The sequence below is a fragment of the Lepidochelys kempii genome, chromosome 2, assembly GCF_965140265.1.
Source record: "Lepidochelys kempii isolate rLepKem1 chromosome 2, rLepKem1.hap2, whole genome shotgun sequence".
In the NCBI taxonomy this organism is placed as follows: Eukaryota; Metazoa; Chordata; order Testudines; family Cheloniidae; genus Lepidochelys; species Lepidochelys kempii.
The window spans coordinates 188,900,262-188,926,499 of record NC_133257.1 but is presented as its reverse complement, the minus strand read 5'-3'; positions in this window follow the sequence as shown (position 1 = coordinate 188,926,499).

Here is a 26,238-nt window from a genome sequence, read left to right as displayed (position 1 = left end):
TGTATTCATTACAATATTTCTCCATCATGAGTCATCTTGAGCAAATCACATAATTGCATCTTGGTATTTCTTCTTCACACACCACAAGAATGAAGCCCTACACAGCAGTAATGATACACCATATGCTGGATTTAAATTACAGGAGGTTATTTTTTGCTGCATAAGCTAATAGTCTGTAAACCTGTTTGCTGGTTTCATCAGCAAAATTCTAGGGGCTAGACTGTGCCATAAAGACACAGCCCACACTTAGGGATGGCTCAGTGCTGTGCCACCCAGGAACATCTCGGGGAAGGAACTGTGGCTTTCCTGCCTGCACAAAGTATGGGAGAGGGCTATATCAGCCCCTGTGCCAGCTCGGATCTGGCTGGTGTGCTGCAAGGAGGAGAGCCACAGTTCCATCTGTTCAGGGAGAGAACAGCACCCACACACTCCTGCATACCCAGACAGGCAGCGTCCAGGTGGTCCATGCAGAGGTGTAAGGTCCGTACTTCCCTTTATTCCACTGTGCGAGTATGCAGTCCTAGAGACAATCAAACCCTATATTCTGCAGTCCTTATGCTCAGACCTTCAAAAGCAGTTTTGCTTGCGTATGGATGGTAGGATTTGCCTTATTTGCATGAAGGCAGCTTGGTGCTGCATCACCAGTGTGATCCTCTGGTGAGACAGAGTCAGTGTAACAGCTCCTATGCCCTTCCTTCCTTCTTTCCCATGGCCAGTATAGGCCTATGACTATGGGAAAGGATGTTGCTAGGGCATCCCTGTGCCCCAGTGTTTTTCAGCTATCATGTCAGGGTAAGTTCCCCACGCAGTGGGACATGTAACACACTGACGAGTAGGTTACATCAGCTCTTTGGGCCACTGGCAGTTGGCATAACGTAGAGTAGCTTTCAGGATGCACTAACTCATCCTGGGAGACTGGCTCGGCACACAGCCAGCCCAGAATCAGGGGAATGTAAACGCAGCTTTAATCCTGCTGAATGGTACTGAACACTTTTCAACCACAGCCAAGGAAGTGGGTTTAAGAGTTTTGCTTATTTTATCACTTGTGCATATTATTCCTGAATATATTGAAATAATTTTTTGTTCCTTTGTCTGGAGTGTTATTACTTTACAAGGATAAACTCAATTAGCAGAACCTGTTAATTTCTCAAATTGAACCCATTTAGAAGAGGTACATTAGACCAATTCCTTGGGTGGGTAGCTCCCCTAATATATATATACAGTACTCATCTTAAGCATCAATCAAGCCTTTTGTGATAGGTGATACAACTATTTACTGATGTGTAAGGACTGAATCTAGTCCTACTGCAAAACCCTCCTGAATTTTACACCCAATAGTCTTGCAAAATACAGACATTCTAAAAAACAATAAGATACTCCTGTCTGTGAAAAATGAATAAAATACACATCTTTGAAGGGTGGTGGACAGATGTTTTATTTGCAATCGTTTACCCTGTCCCTCAAATACATGAATTTTCAATCTCTATCGCTACACTGTATTAAATGAGAAATAAATTGCTCCATGTGAATGATAGTAATTGTTTCAAAGCAGAATCTAAACTTACAGCTTGAGAAAGAATAGTGTTGCCTTTGAAACAAGAGTATCTGGCTCAAGAGGGAAAAAGTATTTGAGTTCCTGTTTATATTCTTGCAAGCTCCGTCCTTCTCTGTGTGATTAGCTCCTGGTTAGATTTTTTCCATAAAGTGATGATGCTCTTGCTTAGGACCAGCCAGGCATGAGAACTGGATATTCCTCTGTACTCTCATTTAATTGAAGAGGTCCCAGGGTAAAACCACAAAGCTCCAGCCAAGTCAATATCTTGCTTGGCCCACATCTTTTAAATAAAAAATTGCAAGGCTATAAATGTGAGGTTTCAGTGTAGGACTTTACTGCCAAGAACAAGTAGCCAGTGCTACAGAATTAGTTTCAAGGCCAAAAAGTATGGACTCTAGAGCTACTCTTTTTTGAAAGTTCTACTTTAACATTTAAACTGTGCTGTGAAGTGATAAATACGATCAGTCCCTATCTCAAATCAAAACACAGCCCCATCACCAGCCTTCCCTGTTTCCCCTTTCGATGGGTCATACGTTCAGTGATGTGTGTCTCCTGATAAAACTTGAGAGAACCTTTGTGAGTTTTATAAATATTTGAAGAGGCTTTTTTCTTTCTTTCTTTCTTTCTTTCTTTCTTTCTTTCTTTCTTTCTTTCTTTCTTTCTTTCTTTCTTTCTTTCTTTCTTTCTTTCTTTCTTTCTTTCTTTCTTTCTTTCTTTCTTTCTTTCTTTTTTTTTTTAACATGAGAGCTGGAAACTTCAGGCATAGGCAGGGGAGGAAGAAATCAGTGATGTGACACCTAAGTTCGGGAAGCCAGAGAGGCCTAGCAACCTTACTCTTCTTCTTCAGATTCTTCCATAGAACTCTCTTCTTCTATCTTACTGGCATGTGTTTCTAAATCAGTAATTCCTTGCAGCATAAGTGGGAACTCTGTTGCTGACATTCTACTAAACTATAAAGCTACAAAAAACACTGGGGGAGCCGCCTTGCAGGGCAGTGAAGTCTACTGTGTAAATCTGTAGGGGTCATACAATATTAGTGTACTCGTTTTAGGGCAAGGGTTATAGTTTTCATTAGGCTGAGGAGGCCCCAGCTCATCTCTCTTGTGAAATTAATGAGTTGGAAGTGGCGGAGAACCGCTAAGCTCCTCTGCACCTGCCTACGTGGAGGTCGTGCAGGAGGTTGGACTAGATGATCATAATGATCCCTTCTGACCTTAAAGTCTATGAGTCTATGAGCACCTGTACTTCAGAGCGCAGAGCATCAAGGATTTGAGAAGATTCCAGTGAAATCTCTCGTGAACTGAAAATCCATGGGAAGACTCCTCCCTTCGGGTAAACTGATGACATGTCCTGTCAATGGCAGTTAAGAGCCAAAGTGCCTTTGAGGATCAGGGCCTTAGTTGCTGGAAGCTCCCATGCTACTGAATGTGAACTGATGGTCTGGGAATGAGAATACTCTTTATTTTAATTGTATCCAGCACCACTGATGTGGGTAAGAATAGTTCTTGTATGCTGATGGCAGTACAGCTGGTGTTAGCAGGCAGGGATGTTGCTGTGGCTTTTCATATAGTCACTAGCAGCAGGCTAGGTCAGAGGAACAGAGCAATTTCTGAAGTTGGTAGGGAAAATGCCAAATACGGATTTCAAGCACAGAAAAGATGGGATGAAACAGGCCTTGGCCAATCACTCTAAAACTAAAGGCTCTAGCCCCAGTCCTAGGACATTTCTGTCAAGGCAGAAGTAGCCTCCAGTGAGAAGTCACATGGAGAGAATTGAATGCGTGCTAAAGCATTGAACCCATTCTAGAAAGATGGATGGACAGGAGAAAATGAGGGCTGCCTAGGACCCAAAAAACATATGCGGGAATCTCTGAAGCAATAAAATTGAATACTGAAGCCCCTGCACCCAGTTATGTTAATGACACTGGAGGTGAACACCTAGAATCTTCCCCATGGGGAAAAAAAAAAGTGAGTGTGCAGCATCTTGGTTGTCCCTTAGCAGCAAACCTCAGTCCTAAGGAAAGTGTATTGTGAGCTCTTTGCAGCATTCTAGTGAATGACTTAGCAATGTTAAACGGCCCCTTTCATTTAATGAATGCTTTTTAGGTGTGTGTGAGAAAGCCAGCCCTGCTGGAACCCTTTGGTTGCAAAAGAAATAGTTCTATCACTCGAGCTAGAGAAGATTCTCATAGTACTGCTTACATCGGCTTTGTAGGCTTCTAGCCACTAGGAAGTGAGACTTTCATAAAATATCTCTGAGTTAAATCTGGACAGTACTATTTCAGATAGGGTTGCTACTTGCCCCAATTTTTCTAGGAGTTACACTGATGGGAAGGATCCCCAAAAGCCAGATTCTGATATCCTTACTTATGATGAGGAATACCTAGTCCTTGAATAATTCCAATTACCTCTGTGGGATACTCAAAAAGTAAGAAAAGGAGTACTTGTGGCACCTTAGAGACTAACCAATTTATTTGAGCATGAGCTTTCGTGAGCTACAGCTCACGAAAGCTCATGCTCAAATAAATTGGTTAGTCTCTAAGGTGCCACAAGTACTCCTTTTCTTTTTGCGAATACAGACTAACACGGCTGTTACTCTGAAACCTGTCAAAAAGTAAGATACTACTGTGACGGGTTTGAGCCTTTTGGGGGTGTCACGTAATGTGCTGGGATACCACTAAGTCAACTTATTCTGCCAGCCTGGGTCTCCTTTACCTGGCCTTGCTGGGTTAGACTCACAAGCCTCTTCCAGACAAGCACACAGGCAGGGCCTCACCCAGCTGCACAGAGAGACAGAGATCCACTCTGGAAAGATTCAGCCTTTGGGGCTTGCCCCAACACTCTGGTGCCCACTCCCTTTAAGGGGTACAAACCCAAAGGTTTTATGAAATTCGCCCCCTCCCTCAATGTGGAGGGAAATATGCACAGTTTCTTGCTCCCCCTCCCCCATTAGAAATTATATAAACTGGATTTTATTATAAACAAGAAATAAGTTTATTAACTACAAAAGGTGAATTTTAAGTGAATATAAGAGATAACAGACAACAAAGCAGATTACTGACCAAATAAAGCAAAATACGCAAGCTAAGCCCAATGTACTTAAGAAACAGGTTACAAAATGTAAATTCTCACTCTAAATGTTATTTTAGGCAGGTTGCAAAGTTTCTGTGGTTCAGAGTTCCAGTTATATTCCTTTTCAGACTGGACCCCTGTCTCAGTCTGGCCTCTCTCCTGCCTTCACTTCAGGTGGCTTTTGCAGTCTTTCTGCTTGGGCAGACAGGCAATGGAGGGGAAGAGTTCCATTTGCCTTCCTCCCCACCCTTAAATCGGATTTACATAAAGTGGGAATCCTTTGTTTCTCAAACTTGTCCCCCCTCCCTTCCAGTGGAAAGTTACAAGAAGTCCCAGGTAATGTTTAGTATCAGGTGACAAGACCACCTGACTCTGTAGTATCACAGCGTCCATGGGTCAGTGGCACTATGGAACGTCCGCAGGAAGGCCAAGCCTTTTCACAGTCCATCGATCTCACTGATGGGTCATCAGTCCTGTCTGGCTTTTCCATTGTTGTACCTGAAGTGTTAGCAGTGGGCATCACCCAAAGTAGCATAGTTGAAATACAGATACATAGTCAATATTCCTAATTTCTGATTCAGAAATGAAACAGGCATACAAACTGGATAATCACATTCAGTCAGTTATAACTTACCTTACAAGACCCATCTTGCATAAAGTATATCTCAGTTATGTCATACCCATATTAAAAGCATAGTTCCATAAAGAGTATGGAGTGCAGCATCACAACTTCTCAATGTGCGTAAGGGTGTTTTACAATTGAATTTCTAGTCATGTTGTAACGTGCTAATTAACACTTGTTAGCTAACATTAGTGTAAATTCCAGGACACACAAGTTTGTTGCTACACATATTTAACCAGAAAGAAAAGAGATGGCAACAAATATTTGTGCCTTGCCTACTCTAGCATTTACAATTGTCTTAACAAATGTGCTAAAACATGACTAAAAATTCAAGTGCAGACATACCCTGAAGATATCATCGTATTCATGCCCAAAATAATGTGCAGAGTTATCACATCTTCACAATGCTGTACTCCTTTATAAAATAAAAACAGGTGACAGTAATTTCTCCAAGTACTAAAGTAGCAGTGGTGTAGTCATTTTATACTATTATGTCAGATGTTACCAGCCAGCACTGTTACACATAGTCTTCCAAAAAAAATAATTTTAAGTTTGTGAGCAAAATGTTCAGTCTTTGGAAGGTGACGGTAGTTTTTAGTGTGCAAGGTTTTGTTCAGAGGCAGTGGTTCTTGGAGAAGAAGCTTGTGCAAGCAGCAGGACACTTTGCTCTCTGCCTTGTCTTCTGAATTTAGTCAATTCGTGAGGTAGAGTTGCTCCCTGGGAACCATTGGTGTTGATCTGATTCCTGAAAGCAGAGGCTGCCCTGCATGCTGTTTGACCACCTCGTTTCCAGAGCTAGTATATATGTGTGTGTAGTCCATTGGTTCGATGATGCCATTTTCATGCTCTCTCTTTTTGTGGATTCTGGAGTGACTCTGAAGTCCAAAGCATGATGCGAATGCTCGTGAGCAGATTGGGCAGACAAAGTCCTTGATGAGCGTCTTGGTAGCTATAGCAGTAGAATGATGCTTTTCCCTTGCAGCTAACAGTGGATTATTTCTGTCTGCTTGAAAAGCTCTGAGTGCTGTGTGCTGCCAGGCTGATCTATTTAATGCAGCCTTCTCAAGATCATTCAGTCCTGCCAGCGGATCCCCATAATGGTGCTCAGAAACCGCATATGGAAGGCCTCTAGCTGTTTGATATGCCATTTGTATGGTGCCCAGGACTCACAGCCCTGGAGGAGAGATGTGAGCACAAAAGAATTATAAAGTTTTATTTTTGATGAGAGGGTTATGTTGTGGGATTTCAGAACTTCGTTACGTAACTTTCCTAATGACTGAGAAGCTTTCTGTATCCTGTTTGTGATCTCTGTCGAGAGATCCATCATGGGAGATGTTGCTGCCAAGATAGGTAGAACTGTCAACTTGCTTTAGTTGGTTTCCACTAATGGAGATGCTGGGGGATATGGCCCGGAGCGGTGAAGATGATTGGTGCACCACCACAGGTTTCTCCAGGCTGATTGTGAGGCCAAACAATTTTGATGCTTCAGCAAAGCGATCTACGATGCACTGGGCGATCTCCCTCTGGGAGGGCAGAGTCGTCCGCAAAGAGTGCCTCTCTTATTAGTAGTTCTGTTACTTCTGTTTTTGCATTAAGCCTTGTAAAATTGAAGTCTGAGCTACGGTCATATCTGTGTCTGATGTATATGCCTCTGTTGAGCCCATCTGTAGCATGCCTGAGAACTTGGGTGAAGAAGAGTTTGAACAGTACAGGGGCAAAGACACAGCTTTGTTTGACTCCATTTGAAATGGGAAAGGAGTCAGTGAAATCTCCATTAAAAAGTACCTGACTTTGCATCCCCTCATGAAATAAATGAATGATCTTTACCAGTTTTGGTGGGCAACCAAGTTTGAGGATCATCCATAATTCTTTTCTATTGACTCTATCGAATGCCTTTGTCAGATTGATGAAAACACTGAACAGATTTATGTTTTGTTTGATACATTTTTCTTGTATTTGCCTGAAAATCATGTCTGTGGTGCTACAATCAGGTCTGAATTCGCACTGAGTCTCAGGTAGATTGGCTTCTGAGATAGATACAATCGGTTGGTTCAGGAGGACACGAGCAAAGATTTTTTCCAGCAACAGATAGGAGAGATATCCCACGGTAGTTATCACAGACCATTTTACTGCCCTTTATTTTTAAATAAAGGAATAATTGTGGCATCTTTGAAGTCTTGTGGCATTTCTTCACTGTCCCAGATGTCAGTAAGGATCTTCTGGAGTGTTGTTACCACTTCTGGACCCACAGATTTATATATTTCTGCCAGTATTCCATCTCTGCCCAAGGACTTTCCTGAGCTCATCAAACTGATTGCCTTTTCTATTTCTTCAAGTGAGGGTTGTGACTCAAGGTGGTGCTGAATAGGCTTTTGAGGTGTCAGATTAATAGCACTTGTTTCTGTTGAAGATGGTCTGTTCAGTAGTTGGCTGAAATGTTCAACCCATCTCTGTTCCATGCCATGTTTGTCTTTGATGACTGTCCTGCCATCAGCCATCATGAGCGAACCTGTGCCCACCTTCGAACATCCATAGACTAGCTTCAAGGAATCAAAGAACTTCTTTGTTTCATTTGTTTCTGCATAAATTTGAGTGTCTTCTGTTATCTTCTCCCACCATTTATCTTGTATCAAGCGTAGTTGCCTTTGTGCCTTGCTTTGCAGGTGTTTAAATCTGTCTTTCTTTGAGGAGGACTGAATATCATTTGCCAGATTTGGAAAGCTTAATTTTTTTCTTTGAAGAGTACTGTGATTTCCTCATCATTTTCTTCAAACCAGTCATGGTGAGCCCTTTTCTTCCATCCAAAGACGTCAGTTGCAAATTTTTGTACTGTCTCTCTAAATTCCTCCCATGAGACAGGGTTATTACCAAGGTTGGTTTCTAGTTCACTTTGTAGCTTGTCTCGATAGGATGCATAATTTAGTTTAACAATATCAGGGGACGTCTTGATTGTTTTGGGGCGTTTCAGGCACGTGAGTACAATATGTAGATTCAGTATTGACCTAATCATTTCATGATCCATCCAACATTTTGCTCCACACATGGCTCTGGTGATCCTGACATCCCTTATGTCACATTGTTGGACAATGATGTAATCTATTAGATGCCATTGTTTGGATCTGGGATGTATCCATGTCGTTTTATATTTGCCTGCCTGTCTGAACATGGTATTTGTAATTGTCAGGCTATGTTCTGCACACTTGTTTAGGAGTAGGAGACCCTTTTCGTTCATTTTTCCAATGCCATTTTTCCCAGTGACACCTTGCCAGTTGTTATTTTTATCTACTTTTGCATTAAAAGCTAATATATACGTGTAAATAAAACATGTAACACTTAGAACGTACCCAGACTCTGCATCATTGATTTCTCCTCCGCTGGGAAGGCAACCTGCAAGGTCTCAGGTGTATTCTACTTCTCAGCAGAGGGACTACACTGATGTCAGAACAGGGCATTGGTGTTGGAAAAAGGGGCAAGAACAGTAATGCTATTATATCCATATACAGTGCCATAGAGAATAAAGAAACTGGCCCAACCCTTATTTCAGCACACTAGGCCCTTATCTTGACTAGAATTTAAAGGTGTGTTGTTAGAATGTGTTAGCGATTACATTCTAGAAGTGTGGTGTAGCAAGGCCGTGTAGACCCGGGGTTCTCAAACTGGGGATCAGGACCCATCCGGGGTCGCAAGGTTATTACATGGGGGGTCACGACCTGTCAGCCTCCACCCCAAACCCTGCTTTGCATCCAGCATTTATAATGCTGTTAAATATATTTAAAAGTGTTTTTAATGTATAAGGGGGGTCACACTCAGAGGCTTGCTATGCGAAAGAGGTCACCGGTACAAAAGTTTGAGAACTACTGGTGTAGACTTTAACACTGGCTAACCTGGTTGAGTGCCTAATGGGGTGCTAACACACTCTAACAACACACCTTTTAAATCCTAGTCAAGACAAGGCCTCACGCTTTTCAGTGCTATTTTAAATGAAGAAAATCATATCCATCCTCTTTAGAAGTTCTAGGCCTGGTAATGCAGCACTTTACTAGCTTCATTTTATTCCCTCACATATTCCTAAGAACATATTTTGGGAGCTGCACTTGCAGTAATGTGTGCAGATAGGGCAAAATGCTGTTGGGACCTTCCACCATGCAGAAGGGTTCCAAACCATGAAAATGTAACGAGACGAGACTACATCTTATCTGTGATACCACCACATGGCCATTACAAATGAAGTCCTTCATTATCAGAAAAATGTCCGTCTTCAGTTTCTTATCTAGACAGTTGCAGTTATGGGAGACAACTGCAGCAGCAACACCTTTAAGACTAGGGAGATATATGAGAAAAAGGCAGAGGTAGGAGGGGATTTCCAAGAAGATGGGCCAACCATACAGGTCAGAGTAGCTTGTGGCTTGCTTCCAGAAGGAGAAAGCAAAAGAAGAAGAGGCTTTATGGAATACAATTGCAATTGGTCATTATTTTACTATAATTAAAAATATCAAGGAAATGTCAAGAACCAATCCTGCCAAACCAGCCTACTTTCTTTTTTTGACAGAGTTACTGGCGTCATGGATGGGGGAAAGAGTAGACATGATATATCTCAATTTTACTAAGGCTTTTGACACTGTCCCACATGTATTCTAAGAAGGAAATTAGGGAAATGCAGTCTAGATTAAATGACTATGAAGTGGGCACACAACTAATTGAAAAAACATACTTAAAGAATAGTTATCAACTGTTCACTATCAAACTGTGAGATCTAGTGGGGTCCCACAGGGGGTCTATCATTGCTCCGGTGCTTTTCAATATTTTCATTAATGACTCACATAATGACTTGGAAATGAATTTGATTCTGACTAACAGGGAAGAATTGATTGTGAATCTGAAGGTTGAAGGTAATCTGGGTGAAAGTGATCATGAAATGGACAATGGACTTCAAAAAAGCATTCTTTAATAAACTCAGAGAATTGGTAGCTTAGGTTCCATGAAAACAAAATCTAAGGGAAAAAGGGGTTGAGGAGAGCTGGCAGTTTCTCAAAGAGGCAGTATTAAAGGTGCAACTGCAAGCCATCCTGATGAGAAGGAAAGATGGGAAGAATAGAAAGAGGCCAATATGGCTCTATCAGGAGCTCTTTAATGACCTGAAAATCAAAAAGGAATCCTACAAAATGTGGAAACATACAAATTGCTAAGGAGAAGTGTGATAAATGAAGGGCAGGGGGGTAGCTCCCTTTTGTGGACCCGACCTGAACCAGGCTGGCCAGCACCATCTGTGATTTGAGGGGCGTGTGATAAATGAAGTGGGGGAGGGAGAGCTCCCTTTTATGAACCCAGCCAGTTAGCTATTAAATTCCTTTTATTAGCTGTTTTGTACTTGCTTTACCTGTAAAGAGTTAAAAACGTTTAGGAAGACGTGATTAGGTTTATCTCTTTTTATTTCTTTATGGCTTATGAACTCCTCTGTGCTTACCTCAAATGCTTTTGTTTTGCTTGTAACCTTTAAGCTGGACCTCAAGAATGTTATACTTAATGCTTAATCCTTATAAGTGGGTTTGTTTTTTTAAATCTAGCAATAGCCTAAGTTTCCAGATGTATTTTCTTTCTTTTGGTTTTTAATAAAATTTACCTTTTTTAAGACCAGGATTGGATTTTTGTGTCCTAAGAGGTTTGTGCACATGTTGTTTAATTAGCTGGTGGCAACAGCTGATTTCCTTTGTTTTCTTTCTCAGCTATTCCCCAAAAGGGGTGGGGTGTGTGTGAAAGGGCTTGAGGGTACCCCACAGGAAGGAATTACGAAGTGCGTCTTCCTGGGTTTTGCACTTGGGTGGTGGCAGCATCTACCCATCCAAGGTCAGAGTAAAGCTGTAACCTTGGGAGTTTAATACAAGCCTGGAGTGGCCAGTATTAATTTTTAAAATCCTTGCGGGCCCCCACCTTCTGCACTCGAAGTGCCAAAGTGGGGAATCAGTCTTAACAAGGGGTATAAAAGAACAGCAAAAGCATGTAGGGACAAAATCAGACAGGTTAAAGCACAAAATGAGTTACACCTAGAAAGGGACATAAAAGACAATTAGAGGTTCTATAAATATATTAGGAGTAAGAAAAAGACAAAGGAAAGCATAGGGCTTCTTCTTAATGGGGAAGTAGAGCTAACAACTGATGACATCAAGAAGACTGAGGTATTTAATGCCTATTTTGGTTCAGTCTTCACTAAAAAGATAAACTGAGCACAGTTAATTAACAAGTGAGAAGGAAGGCAAGCCAAAATAGGAAAAGAACAGGTTAAAGACTATTTGGATAAGTTAGATGTATTCAAGTCAGCAGGACCTGATGAAATTCATCCTAGGGTACTTAAGGAACTGGCTGAAATAATTTTAGAACCAATAATCTTTGAGAATGCATAGAGGATGGATGAGATCCCACAGGACAGGAGAAGGGCAAACCTAGTATCTATCTTTAAAAAGGGGAACAAAGAGGACCCAGGGAATTATAGACCAGTCAGTCTAACTTCAGTACCTGGAAAGATATTGGAACAAATTATTAAACAATCAGTTTGTAAGCACCTGGAGGATAACAGTTATAAGGATCTGGATCTGTGAAGAACAAATCATGCCAAACCTACCTAATTTCCTTCTTTCACAGGGTTACTGGTCTAGTGGATTGGGGGAAACTGTAGAAATCGTATCTCTTAATTTGTGTAAGACTTTTGAGTATGCTTATAAAAACTGAGGATGACACCAAGCTGGGAGGGGTTGCCGGCATCTGGAAGACAAAAGGAGAGTTCAAAAGGAACTTGAAAAATTTGAGAATTGGGGCAAGACTACACTACAAAATTAAGTTGGCCTAAGTTACGTCGATGCAGTAATAAAATTGTGTTTGCATTCCACACTGCACTCCTTGTGTCTGTGGTGTGTGTCCTCACCAGGAGTGCTTGTACCAATTTAACTGTCAGTGGGAGGCTTTGTGGGATGGCTTCTGAAAGGCAGCAACAGTCAATGGAAGCAACGCAGTGTCTACACTGACACTGAGTTGACCTAACTACATTGAGACATTTTAGTGTAGATGCTTACTGGGTTAGATTGATGTAAGCTGCCTAAAATCGACCCAACTCTGAGGTGTAGACCGGGCCTTGGTTTGAAATCAACAAGATGAAATTCAGTAAAGACAAGTGCAAAGGACTATACTTAGGAAGGAAAAATCAAATTCCACAAATACAAAATGGGGAATGAGTGGCTAGGCAGTAGTACTGCTGAAAAAGATTTGGGGGTTATAGTGGATTACAAACTAAATATGAACCAACAATGTGGTGGAGTTGCAAAAAAGGGTAATATCCTAGGGTGCATTGACAAGAGTATCATATGTAAGACGTGAGATAATTGTCCCAACTCTACTCAGTGCTGGTGAGGCCTCAGCTAGAGTACTGTATCCAGTTCTGGGTGCCACACTTTGAGAGAGAGAAATGGACAAATTGGAGTGAGTCCCGAGCAAAACAACGAAAACAATAAAAGGTTTAGAAAAGCTAACATATGAGAAAAGATTTAAAAAAAACTGGGCGTTGTTTAGTCTTGAGAAAAGAAGATTGATGGGGCACCTGATAATAGTCTTCAAATATGGTAACAGTCTGCAACTATGTTAAGGTCTGTTATAAAGAGGATGCTGATCCATTGTTCTCCATGTCCACTAAACGTAGGACAGGAAGTCCTGGGCTTAATCTGCAGCAAGGTATATTTAAGATAGATGATAGGAAAATCTTTCAAACTATAAGGATAGTTAAGTACCGGAAAAGGTGTCCAGGGAAGGTTGTAGAATTCCCGTCACTGGAGGCTTTCAAGAACAGGTTAGACAAACATCTGTCAGGGATGGTCTAGGTATACTTAGTCCTGCCACAGTGCAGGGAGCTGGACTAGGTGACCTCCTGGGTGTTCCCTTCCAGCCCTACATTCCTATGACTCTGTGATTCTGTAATGGAGTGGAAACTATGCTTATAAAATTTGCAGACACCAAACTGGGAGGGGTTGCAAGCACTGTGGAGGACAGGATTAGAATTTAAAGTGACCTTGACAAACTGGAGAAATGGTCTGAAATCAACAAGATTAAATTCAACCTCTTGAGGCCCCTTCCATATATGTATGTATATGTGTATATATATACACACACATATATATTGGCTCATCCCGTCTTTGGTCCATGAGTGGAGAAGAGTGGCAATGAAAGGGGAAAAAAAACCCAAAACAAACAGAATACCCCTCAGATTGCATTATTTTAAAAGACAATGCAGAAAAAAGCCCTCAGCGATATTTCAAATGTTAAATAATCGACCATTCTATATTGGTCCTGCCCTTAACTTTTTTTTTAAGGCAATAAGTTATTCTCTGACAACAGGAAACAGCTGATAAAAGCAATGATCCTTTGTTTTGAATTTACGGGCCATTTCCCATATGTTGTATTTGCTTTGGATCATGTCTCTGTAATATCTGCTGGAAGAGGAGAGGGGGAGGGGAAACCAAGTGTGTTGTTGAAACCACAGGTTCCCCCAACTGCTGTTGCTCCTGTTGTGCTCAGCATTAAAGGAGCAAGAACTCTTCTGAACCCTGATCCTTCTCCCCACATGTATTTAAAGGGCAATTTTGTGAATTTATGAGTGCTAGCAGAGCTTCAGAAAGCATCCAAAAGCTGCTGAGGAATAGATGAGCTGGGCAGCCCTAAAACTTAAAAGGGAAAGAGGAATAGCTTAAACAAACCAACATTAAAATGCTCTGAAGTATTGGTGTGCAACCCTTTATGCACTGCTGCACACCAGCAAACCAAGCATGTGCTTGGGGCGGTACTTTTCAAGGGGTGGCACTCTGGCCCTTTTTTTTGCTTTGGTGGCACTCAGGCTTTGTGTGTGTGTGTGTGTGTGCTTGGGGCAGCAAAAAACCTAGAGTCGGCCCAGGCTGGATATGTCATTTCATAAGACAGTCGTTTTCAGCCACCATCGCACCTCTGTGACTGGTAATAACTGCCTTTTCCGTCCCTTAATGGCGAGCCTCTTTGCTGTACCCCAGTAAACTGTCACTTGCAAGGCTGAGATTTGGAATCGTCTCAGTGTGGGGCAGAATAAGAGTTGGTGGGTACTAGCTGGTACAGCCAAGGTTACAAGGATCGATCGTGCAATGTGTTGACACTCCAGCAACTGAGTTTGAGGGTGCTCTGCACCCCTTAGGACTGAGCCCTTAAACTGGAAAACAAAGACAGTGCAAAAAGAACAGGAGGACTTAGGTGCCACAAGTCCTCCTGTTCTTTTTGCGGATACAGACTAACACGGCTGCTACTCTGAAAGACAGTACAGTTGCTTGAAAAGGCTGGGAACTGTTGGCTTTTAAAAAAATGACCTGAAAGAAGGGAAAATGGTTTCTGCCCCCCCCCCGCCCTTTTTTTTCTGTTTTATGTATGCATAAAGAAGACTTTGGGTTTTGGGGGTTTCTGTTTGGGCATTACCTTAGAAATAGCAGGAGTGTCAATTCTTGTGTTGGCTTTTCTGCTGGAGAATCCACTGGAGGTCTCAAAGACGCATACTGTGAGGTTGTGCGTTGTTAGTTGAAGGGTAGAGGTATTGAACTTTCACAAAAATATATTTTCTCTCAGATGGTTTAGGCATTTGAGTTAAATAGGTGTTTACAAAAACAAACAAAAGCCAAAAGTTTTTTTTCATTCTGAATAAAAAGCGTTTCCTCTCTGAATTAATCAAATTTCACTGCATGGAGTCTTTGGTGTAATAATCCCACTATGTCATCCATAGAGTCTTTCAGGAAAAACAGAATAGACAAGCCATGAATTTCTAATATAAAAAAATTGCCCCCCCCCACAGGTCTTTGTACATCACATAGGACCCAAAAATGGTACTGCTTAATGCATTTTTTCCCTTTGCAGGTCATTCTTAAGGTGTTTAGAAGTCATCTAGTATAGTGATAATCACTGCACCATGTATTTTTAAATGATCTGAGATTTACATTGAAGGCCCTAAACCCAGTGTTATACAGGGCAAACAAAAATATCTCTTATTTTGACATGTGCTTATTTAAAGCATGTTTTGTCAACATTACCAACCTGGTTATGATAAGGATGTCTTCTAGAAATTACATAATTACTAGCATTAAAAACAAAACAGCACACAAACCAATAATGTTGTACTGGAGTGTGTTTCCCATTGCTGCTGTAGCAACATCATCTCAAAATGTTTCCTCCGGAAAACATTACGGTGACTGCTTTTCATGGTGATATCAGCACAGAAGTCTGCTCAGCTCCTGTCACTCTCAGTGCTACTAAAAATTAGGCAACAGGAAGGATGCTATTCACTGTCTGCGTCTCAGCTCCACTGTATCCTGCTGAGAGAAGCCTGTGTTACTTTGTTAACTCCAGTTCCTCCAAGCCCAACCCTCACTGTCAGGATTCTAGCGTACTCCAATATAATAGGAGTGAGGATTGGGGAAGGAGGAGAGAAGTATTCCCAAAACATTAGCAACTCCTTTTTGCACATAATAAAATTTGTAAGAAGTTCAACATATCAGCCTGTGCAGGATAAAAGGAAATATTCAATGCCCTTTTTTCCCTTTATCATTGTGGAAAAGAGGTGAGAGAAATTGAGTGGCTCAGAGATTGTTTTTTAATGGGTTGATTTCACGGTCTTTGTACTGCTTAAGTACCATTCATCTTCCTCTAAATCTCTAGTGGGAGTTTCATATGGTTTGGCAGTTCTATTTTCTATCAGCCTACCAGATCTTACAAAAGATGAGATATCTAGCAAACGGGGAGAGGGAAGTGTTAGAGCAAACACCACACCATATCTGTGGGCACCCATTTCTCGCCAAGATTTATTGCATACAGGGGAGCAGATTTCATATCCAAAACACTTGTTACACTTCTCATATTTATTTGGATGCAATCTCAGTATTGATTTGCTGTGCATTTTGTTCTGTTCAATTTACTTCCAACAAGATCTTGCCATACAGCCAAACAGGACTTATGGAAATGTACAGGGTGTGATATACCCAACCACAGCCTGCTGCCACAAGTGGCTTTCAGACAAAAGGCATCCTGCATAAATTCAAATTCAGGTTTAGCTCTTTGAAGTCAGTGGAGATACATTAATTTAGACCAGCTGAGAATCTGACCCTCTGTCTCCTTCTGTTCCTTCTTTGCATCCTGTTATCTTTGGCATAGCGTCTTCTTACCACCTAGCCTTGACTTAGGCTATGGCTACACTAGAGAGCTTACAATGGGGCAGCTGCACTGCTGTAAGCTCTCTAGTGTAGCCACTTTAAGCCGACGGGAGAGAGCTCTCCTATCGACTTAATTAATCCACCCCAACGAGTGGCAGTAGCTATGTTTGCGGAAGAAGCTCTCCTGCCCACATAGCGCTGTCCACACCAGGGCTTAGGTCAGTGTAACTTATGTTGTTCAGGCAGGTGGCTTATTTACATACCTGAGCAACATAAGTTATACCTAGCGTCCTACTAATTTTATGGCCGTGAAAAACATGTCACGGACTGTGAAATAAGCCCTTTCCCGTGAAATCTGATCTCCCCCCATGCTTCTGGGAGTTCCCCAGCCTGGGGCTCATAGCTGCGAGTCCCAGCCAGGCTGGGGAGGGACAGGACTTGTCCTTCCCCTGCACAGCTGCTCTCGGGGGAGGGGAGCGATCAGACCCACCTCTGGGTACCTTTTGGGTTAGGACCCCCAAGTTTACCACACCATGAAATTTCAGATGTAAATGTCTGAACATGTGAAACTGACCAATTTTAAAACCCTCTGGCCATGAAATTGATCAAAATGGACCATGAATTTGGTAGGGCCCTAATTATACCAACATAAGTAGCAGCGCAGACATAGCCTGAGTGCCAGAGTTTCTGCCTAATGGATTCACAGCAGTGGTCTCCATGGTTAAAGTGCGGCTGTCACTTTTTCCAAACAACTTTTTGAATGCTGAAGCATTACCTTTTGTCAACTCCCAATTGGGTATTTTAATTTTAAAACTGAAACTTTAAAAAAATACTAAATTTGAAATCATTTGAAACTTTCGCCAGTCCCTTCCTCCACTTCTTAGTCTGAGGACTTGTCTTCACATACACTTTAGTGAAGATGCTCCTATGCCAACAGGATTGTTTCTCCTGTTGGCGTAGTTAATCCACCTTTGTGAGAGGTCGTAGCTGTATTGGAGGGAGAAGCTCTCCCATAGATATAGTGCTGTCTACACGGGGGTTAGGTCAGTTTAGCTACATTGCTCAGGGGTGTGGATTTTTCAAATCCCTGAGTGATGTAGTCACAGGTTTATATAGGTCTGTAGTTACTCCTGGGGGAGTTCTGTGCCACTGCATGTGCGCAGAATTCATGTCTCCTGCAGATTTCTTTGCTTCCCCACAGAAAAATGACTTTCTGATTGGGAAGCAAAGGGAAGTCACAAAAGCGGTCATGTGCCGCTCCCCAGTAGCACGGGTGCCTTGTTTCGGGCATCCAGAGCAGCCAGTGGAGAGGTAAATCAGTGGGGGAGGGAGGAGGCTGGGGATGCACCAGCTGGTGGCTCCTACCCTGTGCCAGGCTCAGCTGCTAGTCCCAGCAGGGCTGGGGAGGACGGGACTTCCTCTTCCCCTGCAAGGAGCGGCCAGGGCTGTGTCTGACCCACCCCCAGAAACCTCTCTGGCTTCAGGAAGCTCCGCACCCCCACTCCTTCCTGTCCCCATTCCCCGTGCATCCAGATTCACCTCATACCCAGATTGCCCCATCAAGCCTCAATCCCTGCACTCAGAACCCACACACACACTGAGCCCCCTGAACCCGAACCCACACCCCAACAGCCTCACCCTCTGCTTTTGGAGCCCCCTGCACTCAGACACCACTGCCAAGCCCCACCTCCTTGCATCTGAACCCCATCCCTGCACCCAGACTGCCCCACACCAACTTGAATTCCCACCCCAACAAATCCTACACAACCTGTACCTGGACCACCCTGCCTAACTCCCTGCACCTAGACCCTCACCCCACTGAGCCTCACCAAGCCAGCACCCAGACCCCCCTGCCACTGAGCCCTCCATACCCACACCCTCCTGTTGAGCCCCAACCACCTTCACCTGGACCCCCGTGAGAGTCCCATTGCCTCTGCACCCAGAGCCGCCTCCCGCCCTCAACGAGCCCCTGTTCATCCTGATTTTGGCACAGAATTGCCACAGGAGTACTGTAGTGTAGACCTGGCCCGAGGCACAAGCTGCTAGGGCTGCTGCTGCTCCTTTGGACTTTACACTCAGTAGCACCAGGATGTGGGAGAAGAGATATCTCCTGCCTCTTCTCCTGAGGAGTCAGTTAGGGGATTGTGGAGACCCAGGGCTTGGTAGAATGAAAAGGCACAGATTCACTGGTATGTTGTATGCAGTAATGGAGGGTATGATCAGGTGAGCTGAATCTGGCAGTGTGGGAAGCAGATTCCCAGCTGCTAGTCTGAGATTCTGTCACAAAGTTCTCCTGCCTCCTCCCTTGAGAGGAAGTCTGGAGCCCAGAGGGGTGCCTTCCTGAAGCCCTCAAGGAATTTCCTCTTTTGCCTGCCCCAAGCATGGCTACAGGTTCTTTCCTCAGGCAGGAGCCATATGACCTATCCCACCTTTGGGATTGCTTAAATAGAATTTTTAAACTTGTTTCTTCTGCCACAATAGGCAGAATCAATGGCTTCCAGGTTCCAGCCCACACTGCATCATGTAATGAAGGACTTTGGGTTCAAACGTTAGACATTTGACTCTGGGTCAAATTCTGCCCTCAGAAATTAATGGGAGCCATGCATGTTGTGGTCTAGTGCTCCTTGTCCCCAGTTTCTTGCTCAGCCAATCTCGGTTCCCTTTTCTCAGCTCTTCATCCAGTTGGTCTCTCTCCCCTACCTGGTTCCAGTTACTACCCCTTACCATGTTCCCCATCCTCACTGGCTCCCAGTCCCAATCCCACTCCTTGGGACCCTGATTCAGTCTCAGTTGCCTCCTGCCCAGCTCTTAGTCCTAGTCTCTTTGGTTAGTCAGTCTTAATAATCTCCTGAACCTCCAGCTCCTCATCAGATCTGTCTCCCTGTTCCCTCATTTCCTTCCTACTGGTTTTCAGTCCCAGTCTTTCTGTTCAGTCAGTCCCAGTCTCTCCCCCAGCTCCTCACTGATCTTAGTCTCTCCACAAACACTTACTGGGTCCCAGATTTATCTTCCTGGCTGCCAGACCCAGTCTCCCATTCCCCTCCCCTCCCTCTGTGACACTTTCCATTTCACTACCGGGGTGGCGGAGTGTGAGCTGTCAACCAGTGGGTGCAGCTCTCAGCCACCGTGAGCAGTTGGAGGGCGACCCTGCAGCTCTTGGCCGCTAAAAGCAGTAGGGGCTTCTCAGCTGCTGGCCCCCAGAGTTCTGAGCTGCCACAGGTGATGGGGGGGGACCCCACAGCTTTCAGCTGCCGTGGGTGGCAGTGGGACCCGGAGCTCTGAGCCTCCACGGGCAGCAGGTACTGGGCACCCCCACAGTGGGGCTCAGGCGCCCAATTCCCACACCCCCCCTCGAGCTTCAGTCATCCCACATCAGCCTCCCTCCACCCCAATTATTTTTAGTAAAAGTCACAGACAGGTCTCAGGCTTCCATGAATGTTTGTTTATCACCTGCGACCTGTCTGTGACTTTTATTAAAAATAACTGTGACAAAAACTTAACCTTAGTTATTTCAGATTGACCCCAAAACTATTTTTTTTAATTTTCAGCAAATTGAAAAGTTGAAAAAACAGTTTTAATTTGTATAATCTATGTTTAATGCTGATTTAGAGCATTTTACTGTATTTTTTCATTTTTAAAATAAAGTTAAAGGGTATTTCAAAACAAAGTAATTTTGAATAAAAAAAAATCAAGATGTTTCTTTTCAAAAATATTAAAATGAAACTATTTTTTTCATATTTTTTTTTCAGATTTTTCTATTAGTTTTTTGGGTTTTTTTTCAGAAACAATTCTGTGAAATCTACTCTAATTCACACAATATATTGGTGTTGTTGAATCTGTATTTTTTGCCCCCCCAAAAGATTTAGTCAAATAAATTTTCCCAGCTCTACCTTGCATCTTGTGCAATCATTTTTCCCAGAGCAAAGTGAGGGTGATATGCTACATTCTGGTTTAATAGCATTTTGAACTCATTTTGCACTGTTGTAAATAACTACACAGGGACAGACAATGGAAAATCAGGCCTCTGTCTGGGTTGATTTCCAAAGAACATGTCATGATAATATTTAAATCACGGTTCGCCTGACTCTCATTTACCCTAAAGCCACTTTACATTGTTCTGGTAATGTAAAGGGGTCTTAAAGTGGGTTTAAATGAAATTTACTTCCACTTTAAAGCCCCTTTATAATGCCAGAACAGTGTAAAGTGCCTTTTGCATAAATAAGAATCCAGCTCTATTGATTCATTTTTCTACAGAAAACTTAACAAACAAATGGAACAGGTATTCAGACCAAGTTGATTTGATCGAGAATGTCTTTTCAGTGACTATTCAAAACCCTTTATAACTTCCTTCTCTTTCTTGTACTTGTAAATCTAGCAAAACAGCGGGAAAACTTCAAAAGTTCATAGAAAGTTCACACTTCTTGACACTTTCAATTTAGTTAAATCAGAATGAATGCTGAACGTTATGAAATACCTGTAGATCTCTTGACACAAATGGAGATTTCCATTTTTTGGCTGAAATATCTTTTGGCAATAAATCCCACCTGGAAATGTGCTTCCTCCTCCCCCCCCTCCCCCTCCCCTTAATTAGCTCCAACAGAGAGATATATGTAACTCTGATCACCATGGGAATCCTGATAACAAAGAGTAGTGATACAATACAGATGAAGGTAGTCCCTTTCAAAAGAAGATTCACTCAAGTGTCATGTTTCATTTTCCTTTTCTGCTGTGGCAGGCATTGGTAGCATGGTGACAGAACTTTGATTTTGCCATGTTTTCCTAAGAAATATTTAGAAGAATATTTCCTTAATAATATTCTAACTTGCCAAGTACTCTACATACATATCAATTGGTTCTTTCTGGCAAGAGACAGAGAACCTGATCATTCAGAATTCATTTTCTCCTACTTTCATAGGTGGGGCCAACTTCCTTAGTTCCTAGGGGGGTGCTCGATCCACTGCTGTGTCCCAGGTCCAGTCTGCTCTCCACCCCTTCCCCCAAGGCCCCAAGCCCACCCATCCTCTTCCGACCCCTGCTCTGCCCCCACCCCACCTCTTCTCATCCTGCTCTTCCCACACAGTGCCTCCTGCACACCGCTGAACACCTGATCACCAGGAGGCAGGAGGTGCTGGAGGGGAGAGGGTGGCGCTGATCCTTGGGGCTGCCGGTGGGTGCTGAGCACCCGCTATTTTTTCCCATGGGTGCTCCAGCCCCAGAGCACCCACGGAGTTGGCGCCTATGAGTGAGCCAGTCAGGAAACTGACCTCAAAGGGCAGCTTGAGCTACAAGGATGGCCACAAAACACATCACTGGCCAACGTGACCCAGTGAGTTCTACATTGTGGATCATGGCCACTCTCATCTTTAAAGGGGACCAGTAAAGAAGAAAAGAAGTGTTGGGTTTTTGCCCATTTTTGCTTCTATATGCTACATAACAAGGCCTGAAATTGTTATTTTTTTAAAGTGGTTTTTCTTTCTTGCTTGTTTTTTACATTAGAAATTCAGGTCTTAACTATTCTGTTTGTTGGAATACTCAGTGGGCTGCTGAAGAAATACTATCACTTCACAAGGGCAAAGGAAGTGAAACCTGAGTAACTGTGAGGAGGAACCTCTAGTTTGTTTATTTGTTAACATCTGTTTAACTTGGACACCCCACAAACAGGAGGGAGAAAAGATCTCTGTGATCAGGTTTACACTGCGGACTTTTGTCGGCGTAACTATCAGTCAGGGTGTGATGAGCTGGGATCTCTGACCAACTGAACTGTGCTGTCAAAAGCCCCGAGTATAGCTGCAGTTACACAAACAAGACTGCGCTTTTGCTGACAGAGTTTGTTTCATTTGGAGGAAGCCGGAATAAGCCATATCGGCAAACGCGCAGCTTTGTCACAGTATAAGCTGCATCTGCATTAGGAGTGGTTTGCCAGTACAGTACACCAGTAGAGCTTCACAGCATGTCTATGCTGGGTGGGAGGTGTAATTTCCCATTTGGGTAGACATACCTGCACTAGCTCTGATTGAACTTCCGTGCTAAAAATAATGGGGTAGCCACTGCAGCGTGAGTGGTGGAATGGGCTAGCCACCCGAATACATTCCTAGAGTTTCAGATGTGATTGTATAACTCAGGGTGGCCAGCCCATGCAGCTGCAGCTACACTGCTATTTTTAGTACTGCAGCTTGATCAGAGCTAGTGCAGGTATGTCTACCCAAGCTACAAATTATACCTTAATTTCCAGTGTAGATATACCCACACTGAAAAGCACTCCTAGTGTAGGCCTACCCTTACCAAGTCACTTTCAGTTACAGGCTGAGGGAGCTCCAAATCTAGTTCCATGGTGCTCCAAGATTTCCAGGGGGGAAAAACAGTGAAGGCAAGTTTAATTTTACTGATATTCCTAATATAAAACTAAACCAATTTAAGAAAAACCACAACAGTCTCTCTGGCTTTCTTTGCACGCTGTAAAAAACCAAAGGGTCACAAGGCCACTTTGTTTTTTCTTTTGCAGGTAATCTTTAGTCCACTGGTAAATGATAGGACCCAGCATGGAATGCGCTGTCTTGGTTTGCGCAAGCAGACAGCTAGCTTATGCTTGAAGCTGCAGGCCGCACCTTTGTTTTACAGATGGGGACAGCTGCAGCTTTTACTTTTATACAAAATAGCTTCATCCCTCCAGCTCCTGGAAAGCTGAAAATGTAGCCCTCGATTAAGCAAAGTGTAGGCAGTCCAGATCTATCCACAGTAGATAGTACTGTCATTAAAGATGGGAAAGGTCTGAAGTACTCAACCTATCCTGGGGGGAAGGGGAAGGAGGGCAGTACAGCTTGGATGCTAAGTACAATATACATATTTTAAATTGCAGCCTGGACCACTACACAGCATGGAGGAAATGAGAGTTTTAAGGGACGCTGAATGTTGTAGATCAGGGGTAGGCAACCTATGGCACGCGAGCTGATTTTCAGTGGCACTCACACTGCCCAGGTCCTGGCCACCAGTCCGGGGGGGGCTCTGCATTTTAATTTAATTTTAAATGAAGCTTCTTAAACATTTTTAAAACCTTATTTACTTTACAAACAACAATAGTTTAGATATATATTATAGACTTATAAAAAGAGACCTTCTAAAAATGTTAAAATGTATTACTGGCACGCGAAACCTTAAATTAGAGTGAATAAATGAAGACTCGGTACACCACTTCTGAAAGGTTGCTGACCCATGTTGTAGATTTTCCTAATATATCATAATTATGGAATCCCCAGTTCTAAACACTGGGAGTGAAATCCTGACTTTAATGAAATCAGTGACAAAATTCCCATTGACTTTAGTGGAGCCAGGATTTCACTTCTAGTGTATGTGTTGGTCTAATATGAAAATTAACATTATTCAATAGATTTCAAAATTTTTCATGTCTGTCATGATGGTTTGGGCAGTCCCACATGTGGGTCCCCAAATTAGTTCCATATGTGGCTAGAGCGTTATATATGTAAAGATATTGATTCAAGAACTCTTACAGAGCTTTCATAAATATAGCCTATTAGGCACAACTGTGCTTAATTATGCAGTGTATATTTCTTTGTTCCTCCAGAGGTTTCAGAAATGCTTCTAATATCACAAGAACTGGAGACACTACCTGCATGAGAAAACAAAGTTACAAGTCATTCTTAATCTAGACTTGGATTCTGGCAGTCAACTACATTGGCAGATACAGTCATGCCTAAATTCTGGTTTTGCTTCACAAAGATTTATGTGAAAATTATCTTTCCTTTGGTTTCATAAGGGATGACACCTTCCTGGGTTTTGGGCCTGATCCTATAGCTATTTCCACATGTGGGACTCCCACTGGGGGCTCCATGCATGCAGTAACTGCAATATCTGGCCTGTAACTTTGAGTTTTTGGCATATGAAACAGCCAAAGCCCAATTTCTCTAAAAAAACTCTTTGAAAACCACTGAACTTCCCTTGGTTTTGCAGCAAAACTAAGTAAAACTAAGATTTTCATAGTTCTTTGGTGCAAAATCTTTAAATTGACTCAGGTTCACTCAAATGTTCCTTTCCATAAGCTTAGTTTGAGTTTGTAATAAAATACAAAGTCAAATGAGAGTGCTGTGTAGCTTCATTGTGAATGCTTCTCACAGCTCTGTCAGCAAATCAGAGATGTGCACATAGGCCAATTTCAACCTGGGGGAAACTCCACTGAATTCCATTGAGATATATCAGGCAGGAGTGCTGGAACAATTTGTATTGTGAGGGTGCTGAGAACCAAACAGTAACCCCTGTATATGATGGAAACCACTTCAAGCCAGGGGGTGCGGCAGCGGCCCCCCTCCCATACCTGGTTACAGCACCAGATTTACCAGGGCTAAATTTAGCTTAGTATATGTAGAGATCATGGTAAAAAAATGCAGAAGTGGGTACCTAAAGTTAGATGCCAAAGTCGATGTTGACACACCAAAATGGGTGATCCAATTTTCAGAGTAATCAGTAGAACTCATTAGGAACATTTTTGTCTAAATATTTTTTCATCAGAAAATACCGATTCTACAAAACTGAAACTTTTCATGGGAAGGTATTGGTTCTGACAAAGCTTTTGTTGGGAAGGTTTCTCAGGTCCAGAATGGAGTTTCAGGTCAAAACCAGCAAGACAGAGAGAAACAGAGACCCCTCCAAGAGTAGCCAATAGCATGATGGTTAGCGCACTGACTTGAGAAGTGGGAGACCCAGCTTCAGGCAGAACAGGGACTTGAACCAGGGTCTCCCACATAAGTGTCCTGGCTATTGGCTATTCTGGAGGTGGGTCTCTGGTATTTTTGGTGAAAAATTTCAATAGGTCCTCCTCATTTTGTTCTGCATCGAAACAGAACCAAGTGTCAAAACCTCAACATTTTTCATGAAACAGAATTCTTGTTTTCCTGCCAGTGCTCATACTGAGCACCTACCGCTCCCATTGTTTTCTTCTTGGAGTGACAATGTTCAGCAAATGGTTGGGCAAAGCTTGGCACATTCTATCATGTTATCCAATACTAACTTTATTTTGTTTGTTTGTTAAGGGAAGGCTTCTCTTAGGAATGACATTTCAATATGTCTGTAGCTACTACCTTGAATTTGTGATGAACAGTCAAAATGGCAGACCTACAACGGACTTCTGAGTGCCCCCATTTGGGGGTGCACAAGCTTTTTGTAGCTTGGAATTTTTTTCACTTTTAACTTACAGCAGAACAAATGGCTGGCTAGGATGGCAAAATATTAGGGGTACCAAAATGTTCTGTAACTGCTTGTGTGGCTGCTGTTGATAGAACCAGACAGTCGTCAGTTTAGTTAGCACAGAAAAATCTCTAGAGCCCACCTGGTTAGTTTCTTTCTCTTTCTCTCATTCATCTGAGTGGGAATTATGGAAAGTCATTTGAATTACCAAGCCACCATGAGTGTGCAGGTAGAATAGCATGGTCTCTTCTCCATCTTTGGAAGAAACTGGCTTAGTTTGGCCTACCCTTAGGTATGACTATTAGAGATGGGCCCAAACCAAAACCCTGCATCCAAACACTCCAGAATTTTGGGGAAGTCCATTTGTGGCTAAGTCCTCTGTAGATGATGAACCATACGAAAGCCTCAGACCTGAATGTCCTCAAATATTGGAGCAGTAAAGATACAAACTTTGTAGCTGAGGCCTGTAACCAGAGGTTACATAAGCACTGTTTTGTTTCCAGTAGTTAACATATCCTTTAACCAGGAACTGAGTCTTTTCTGTTGGAAGTGATACTGTCACAGATGTTGTTTGTGGTGTTAAGGATTACTGCAGCATTG